Raw genomic sequence first — 6910 nt, forward strand, 5'->3', positions numbered from 1 at the left:
TTTTTACACTATACTATGGTTTTCAGAATAGCTTACATATTTCAAAAGTATTTATACAGTCAAAAGAACCGTACACAGTTAACTTGGGAGGTGGCTTGTAAGAGAACAACAAAGAGTGAGACTAAATGTTTTGCTTGATGTTTGTAACTATTGTATCAAGTTTGAAGAAGAGGACTTTATAAGTTACTCTTTCTCTGAGATGAATGCTTTTTCAAACTATCACAGCCAATGAACCAGATTCTTACCCTCACCTAATGTCTGTGCCATTCTCCAAGCAGAACCATTGTTCATTGAAACAGTTGATGAATGACTTTATGGATAGACCATCTTAATACACACACCATTTTTTCAATGAATGTAACCTGTTCTCTGTGGGCTGAGAATAAAGTCACTCACTCAAGGCAAATAGTTTAGACCATAGCAGGAAATCTGTATCCAAAAATCGTGCCTACAATTCATTCCTTGTTGCAACAGAACTGTCAACTCTCAGCTTAGCTACTATGGAGGTTAAATCCTTTGGTGATGTGAGGGTCATTGAAATGTGCAGCCTTATTACAATGAAATCCAATGTCTAAAAATTGTTCTTATTTTGGGCTTGTACCACAGTAAGAGCCAAGATTTTAAGCTCTACTAAATACAAAACAAACAAACAAATAGAAAATAGAGCTCCCATATTTTTCATTTGTGCTACTATAATATGTAGTTTTCATAACAGGAGAAGGAAGTAAATATTTTAACAGGAAGTATTTTGTTTTCAAAAGGTTCTATAGTGTTATATAATGAGCTATTTATAGCTTGGGGAATTTGTCTTTATTATGTTTATATGCAAATCTACTATAAATTATAAATAGGAACATGGTCTATTTTCCACTTGTTTATTTTCTATTTCTCATAACTTAGTGATGGCATGGGGGGGTGCTCTGGAGCTGGAAATAAAGCCTGGGCCCTTATGGACACTGATTCTACCACTAAGCTTAGTTTTAAAATAGCCTCAGTTCCTAACTTAGATTTAAAATTCACATCATGAGCAACATTCCTTAGATTCCATTTCTTTTCAAACCTATAGATATCTTTATTACCTTTTAATTGAAAATAGTGTTCATTATAAAACATTAAACAATGATAAAAAGAGAAAAAAAAGAAAGAAACTGGAGCCTAAGAGTTGATTTTTAAGTCAGCTGTTGGGAATTTGTGACACAGTATCGCCACAGAATTGCTAATGGAAGCAGGTTGTCTTCAAGGCCTGAAGTAATATGAGTCTCTACAGACATGCTCTTGCATGCTGGGGGCTCTGCATTTCATGGGGATTGTCTCATAAAACCTCCACAAAGATCCTGCAGTCATGCCTCATGGTGGCAGGAGTCTATGCCCTTCTATAGATGGGGCTAGGGAAATGTGAGGAACCCTACTGCTATTAAACAGTGGACTGTGTTCAGCAGGTCTTTTCTGGGCTTATGTGTCAAGGGTTCTGAAAACAAGGGGCCTCAAATTGTAGAAAGAAATGATAGAGGAATCACCCAGAACTGTGGAGTCTCAGAGCTGCAAAGGCACTTGGAGCCATTAACACACACATACATGCACACACGTCTACTCGAACACACAAACAGATACATGCAAACACAAGCATACATGTACAAGTACATGCATCCCATACACCACACACATTTGCTCACATATTCATATACACAGAGACATGTACACATGTGTACAAATACATGTGTACACACACATACACACATGCACACATACAGGGGGAAGACCCTGACTGGACATATACTATCCTCCTGGACATATACTATTTGGTTGGTGCTGTCTTTAACCAAGCCACAGTCATACCAGTATCATGAGTCACATGGCCATTGTAGTGATGAAAAATTAACGCTGACAACACCATGAACCCAAGAGAGGAGGAAAAAAAAAAAAACCTACCAAAGGTCACACCCCTAGGTCAGCAGCTGGGTTACGAGGAGGACCTGGGCTTTCCAGGTCTCCCTCTGGGTCTGACTCTGCAGAATGGCACACCCTCCCTCCCATGCCCCAGATCGGGTCCTGTAGGCCATGAGCCTCGCCTGGCCATCCCAGGAGCAGCCAAGTTTGGTCCATGGGCTGTGGTTGCTGTCTTGTAACACAAACCGGCAGAATTGTAAGTGTGTGACAGAAGTAAACAGTTGGAATGGAAAGAAATAAATCTCTCCTCTAAAAATAGGTTCTCATCCTTAGAAACACTGCCCAGCAGTGTGTGCAGAACTGAGGGTGAGAGTCAGGCCAGGCTGCGGTGTCCCCACCCCACCCTTGTCTCCTGACACCTCTCCTCACCCAGCTCCATTCTCCATGCTTCCCAGTGCCTCCTTTTCTCTGCTGCTGGAACCAGAGTCCTTCATTGCTTCAGTTCAGCATCCTCCCACTCTGCAGGATATCAACCCCTCAACATGTCGCCCCCAGCATGGCATCTCCTGCATAGGAAACGGGGCCCTTGCTTCCTACTTCTGTGGCATCTCTATTGCGTGGTGCAGAGGGAGAATGCACACAATACCTACTTGCCCACCACTGTCCGTGTCGAACAGATCTTTGTATCTTGTCTCCTTTGACTCAGACCATCTTTAAAAAGACAAGAGTCCTCTGGCTAAAGCCTGAAGCCTACTTCTCAGCCTTAGCCTATTTCTCCCCTGAGCACATCCCACCCCTCAGGCAGCAGACCAGATACCCACAGCGTCAGGTGGGGGAAGCAGATGGTAGATGAAAGAAAGGAGTCTGTGGCCACCATGGCTCATATTTTATTTTTCCTACCTTTGGAAGGACTTGGACTTGGATACAATGAAATCCACATTACCTAAAGAGATTCACTGTACTGGAAAAGAAGTGCCGTGTGCCACAATCTTTGAGGGAGAAAACCGCATCTGCATCTGATAACTTGCATCTCAGAGACTATAGGGAGTGGGAGGGACTGAGGTGAGTGGGGGTTTGTTTAAAGGATGCCTGCTGTTAGCTCTGCTGATTGAAGCCAGTGTACAACATTCAGGTTCAGCGCTGCCGCACCAGATAATATTTTGAGAGGTCAGGAAATCTGTTTTTTTTTTTTTCCTGTATAGGCCCCTGGTTTTAAAACATTGGCAATTTGTTGAAACAGTCCAAAACAACCCCCCAAAAATCCAAGCTTCTATATTTTGTTGGGCCATAGATTCCTCTATTTGCAGGTCTGTCTTCTGTTGCTGCTCTGTATGACATGGTGTGGGCTTTGTTTTTTTGTTTCACAAACATACATACATGCATATGTATATATAAATAGATTATGTCGAAAGGACCTTGGGTGCCGGGAAGATGGCTCAAGCAGATAAAGTGCTTCTGGTGCAAGCAGAAGGACTGAGATTAGATCTCTCGCACCCACAGATCCGATCATGGACGCTTGTAATCCTGGTACTATGGGTTGGGAAGCAAGATAGAGGTGGATCCGGGGGCTTGCTGGAAGTTAGTCTGAATGGCCAGATGAGCTCTAAGTTCAGTGAGTGAGAAGTTCTGCTTCAAAAAGTAGGGCGAAGCGACTGAGGAAATCATCCAGAATCAGCCTCTGACCTCTTACACACACATACTTACACACTCCATACAGTGATACATGCACACACAAGAAAAAGAACAACAGGGAGACAAAGAGCCCTGAAAACTGCCTGGCATACAGTTAGGTGCACCTGAATATTTGATTTGTTAAAACGCTAAAATCTGAAACTCAGAGCCACACGGTAACATGCCCCAGAGTTTGGCAGAAGTGGAACCTGGCTTCTGGTGATCAGCCCTGGCTCTCATGCTGGGCCCACCTGGCGAGTCCTAGGGCACAATGAACATGGATGGTCCTTTTGTCAAGGGAAGCTTAGAGTGGCCAGCATGTAACCTCAGTGAGGTCCTCCCCTCCCGGCTCTCAGTGTTCCCCAGCACCCACCCTGAAGGGTGTGCTGCTTGCTCTGTCCTCTAATGTGGGAGGTTCTGGGACTTCGTCATAGAGCAGCAGTACCTAGCCCGATGGAGGCATGCTGTGCACACACACCCCCGCTGCCCCTTTTAAGACATAACTGATTTCTTTGGCAAAAGTAATTCAATAGTTTATTTTCGTTACCGTGGAGAATCAAGTTAAGGATCATTCTGTGCAAGGCTAACCATCCATTGCCAGAGGTCTGCAGAGCACACTCCTTATAAACAATGTCATTTGTATGCAAGCTTGGGCTTCCTGCCCTGTGGCTTTTAAGCCTGAAATCATTAGTGGAGAAGATCTTTTGAAACTTTTCCTAACAGAGTTTTCAGGAGTCTGCGGTCCTTTGTTTTAGTGCACTGTGCACCTGGACTACTATACACATACATCTTAAGCCCACAGTAGTCTAGCCTGGGAGGCTTCTAACAGAGCCCTCACTGCCTATAGCGATGATGGCTGAAAGACCTGATGGTGCCAATTTATAGGGCATGAGAGCCACTAGCATCCCAGGAAAGAATCTGTGGGTCTCTGCTGTCCTTGGGATGACTGGACTCCAGCACACAGGTGTGAAGGTCAGATTAAGACACTGCATGCCTGAGTCTGGTATTTGATGGGAAGCTAATGAATGTTTAAAGAGTCTGAAATAAGCTGTGTGTTGTGGTATACACCTGGAATCCCAGGAACTTGGGGGGGCTGCAGCAGAAAGATTGCTTGTTTGAGAATAGCCTGGGCGAAATAGTAAGTTTAAGACTTTGTATTAAAAATAAATATTAAAAAAAAAGTACTATAGGAAATGTGGTTAGTTTTCTATGATTTTTTCCAAGAATATATTAAACTTTTTGCTTCTATAATTTAAGAACATTCTTTCTTTTGTTTGTTTGTTTGTTTGTTTTATTTTGAGACGGGTTTTTCTGTGTAGCCCTGGCTATTGTGGAACTCACTCTGTAGACCAGGCTGGCCTTGAACTGAGAAATCTGCCTGCCTCTGCCTACCAAGTGCTGGGATTAAAGTCATACACCACCACTGCCTGGCCATTCTTTGTTTTTTAGTTTGTGTTTTTTGTTTGTTTGTTTGTTTTTGTTTTGAGATAAGAGCCCACTACATAGTCCTATCTATATAGAACAGGCTGGCCTCAAAATCACTGAGATCTGCCTGCCTATGCCTCCCTAACATTAAAGGTATCTGCACCCCCACTCACAGCTTAAAAGCATCCTTAATTAAAAACTAATGTGTATACCTCTTTCCCTAGCCCAGTGCCAGGAGTGAGCAGACATCTACAGTAAAGGATGTCGTGAGTTCCTCTATGTGGCATTTTAGTCTAACAGTAGACTTAGACCAAACATGGCAACCTGGCCGCCAAGGCAGAGGCCGTTTTAAATGTGTTTTATCTGCCCTGGATGTTTAGATTACATGTCAATACTTTAAAATCAGAAGAATTCCCATTAAAATAAGCAGGTTTAATTAGCCCATCCACATCTGTATATGTTATCAGTTTGCTGAAACTGGGCACTGTAAGGCTCAAAAGGCACAGTCAGCACTATGCCCAGGGGTCCCACAGCTGCCATTTTAAGCTGATAGCAGAGAGTGCCTTTGCATCCATTCCTTAAACCTACACGCACTTTCCCATCTAATACAAAAGGCTGGCCACTGTGGTGAAACCAGAGTGCTTGTACTTACTTTAGGCACTTGCAGGAAGATGGGATCCTTGGAGACAAATGGCTCCCCTTGCCGGCAGCCATCAGAGAGTCTGCCACTACAGGTGACATATAGCCTGGTAACAGATCGAGATTCACTGTTCAGTGGCATGACTCCTTCAGGGCCTTGACCAAGATGTCTTGAGGGAAGGACCATGAGTGGTTGAGATTTCTCTTCATTGTCTGCTCCACCCGCTTCACCTCACAATGTCTTTGCTCCCCTTGACTGGGTCATGACCCTATCTCCTTAAACAGTGTCTGGGCACATTAGTAACAGTCACTCCGTAGACGTTTGTTGAGTCCGTTTCTGAAAAGGTAATGAAAGATATGTTCTACATATACATGGTCATGACATTCTCCTTGCCACCAAGATGATGGGGACTCTCTTCCTCACACTGGCTGGCCTGTGTCTGAGAGTAGGTTTGAATCCTATGCATTGAAGGTGATCAAAAACAGTATTTTCTCTGTCTCATCTCCTTCATGGTCAATTTCTATTCCATGACACATCACACTGCGGGATATAGCAGCACTTTCGATCCAGCTGGCTCTGACCTAGCCATTCCCAGCATCACTGCTGGCCACTAGCCTGAGACCAGCCTTACTTCTCAGCATCCTGGGACTGCTCAAGTTAGTTGTATTGCTTTGGGTGTTTTGACAATATTTTCCTATTAGGGGTAGGGGGCGGGAATAGCTTTATTTTAGATGTAATTCACACACCATCCAATTTACTCATTTAAAGTAGACAATTCAGTGTTTAAATCTACCACAGTTGTCCAACCTTCAATATAATCAATTTGAAAACGTTTTCATCACCTAGGAAAGGAACCTCTTCCTGACTTGCTGTTGCTGCTCAGCCCACCCTTCTGAGCTAAGCCCAGGCTGCTGTCATGAAGCACTACATACTGTGGAACTTATGTGCTAGAACCGTATTTTCTAAATCCTGGGGGCTTAGAAGGCCCAGCCTGGGGTCTGGCAGGATGGATTTCTTATGGAGGGCCTCTTTCTGGCTCGGGATCAGCTGCCTCTCGCTATGTCCTCTTGTGACAGGTGGCTGGGGAGGGGCACACAGCAGTCTGTGATGTCTCTTCTTGGAAGGACTCTAATCCTGCTCTACCTCATGACCTCATTTAACCTCTGTCACTTCCACACAGATCCTATCTCCAAATACAGTCATGTTGGGAGTTGGGGCTTCAGTGTGTGGCTTGAGAGGTTGGGGGACACACTTCAGCCTGTTAGCTCCAGCCGTGAAGCTACCATT

General features: G+C 44.0%; 1 protein-coding gene and 1 long non-coding RNA gene across 3 annotated transcripts in view; one reads left to right on the plus strand and one right to left on the minus strand.

Annotated features, from left to right (window-relative positions):
• Tmod1 (tropomodulin 1) overlaps nt 1–6910 on the plus strand; it is a 79605-nt gene that overhangs the window by 28921 nt on the left and 43774 nt on the right. The gene's annotated exons all lie outside the window — the stretch shown is intronic.
• Nucleotides 1–6910, minus strand: part of LOC116095961 — a 14196-nt gene that overhangs the window by 3236 nt on the left and 4050 nt on the right. The window contains exon 2 of the long non-coding RNA XR_004120777.1: nt 5636–5959. This is a non-coding gene — a long non-coding RNA (uncharacterized LOC116095961). The remainder of the gene's footprint in view (nt 1–5635; nt 5960–6910) is intronic.

This window comes from Mastomys coucha, unplaced genomic scaffold, assembly GCF_008632895.1.
Source record: "Mastomys coucha isolate ucsf_1 unplaced genomic scaffold, UCSF_Mcou_1 pScaffold18, whole genome shotgun sequence".
NCBI lineage: Eukaryota > Metazoa > Chordata > Mammalia > Rodentia > Muridae > Mastomys > Mastomys coucha.